Below are 772 nucleotides of genomic sequence, written 5' to 3' on the forward strand. Positions count from 1 at the left end.
TCATCTTAGCTCATATAAATTATCGTCCAGAGGTCCTGCAAAATATTCACTGTATTTCTCGTACTTTTTGTGACACCAATCACTCTGCACAGTCAGGAGTTCCATTTTTTGGCAAAGCTGATCGTTTTCTGTTGCAAGTGTTCCAGCTGCTTTTCCTTCTTGGGGGTCGTCGCCCGCTGCCTCTCCCGGTACAGGACAGACGCCTCGTTGTTGAGTTCGCGGTTCCGCTCCTTCTGGAGGCGCTCGTTCGAGGTATTTTCCCCGTGTGTCTGTGCCGGGATCCCCTTTTTGCCGGAACAAGGCGAAGTGGGACCCAAGGAGCTTCGCGAGTCCCGAAGGCGTTGGTCGGGTCTTCTCCCAAAACATCACACAAACTCTGAAAAAAAAAGGCACCTCTAAGATCGACTTTCATCGATAAATTTGACTACAATTCATCTTCCCCACAATATTTTTTGAAAAAAATAAAATAAATAATAATGATAATAATAGTGATAATTAATTAATTAATTGATAAACACGCGAATTAAAATTACCGAAAAACCCTGGGCCATTATAAGACACGTCCGATGAGAAACCCGCTACGTTGTTTCCGCTGAAGTCCAGGCAAGCATCCAGGCTATCGCGGGAGTCGTCAGGCCATAGACCCTTTCTGCTCCCAAGTCCAGGTCCAAAGACCGCCTGGCGTCTAAGTCTTCCCCGAAACTGGGTCTGAATGTCTCCGGAAGAATGAGTCCATATCTTTTTAGATCCTGATTCCCCTGGCGCTACCCGC

General features: G+C 46.8%; 1 pseudogene; it reads right to left on the bottom strand.

The window, feature by feature from the left end:
- LOC119570910 lies at positions 1-764 on the bottom strand (annotated as a pseudogene).
- Positions 765-772: the final 8 nt, after the last annotated feature.

Source organism: Penaeus monodon, unplaced genomic scaffold (genome assembly GCF_015228065.2).
Source record: "Penaeus monodon isolate SGIC_2016 unplaced genomic scaffold, NSTDA_Pmon_1 PmonScaffold_4384, whole genome shotgun sequence".
Classification (NCBI taxonomy): domain Eukaryota; kingdom Metazoa; phylum Arthropoda; class Malacostraca; order Decapoda; family Penaeidae; genus Penaeus; species Penaeus monodon.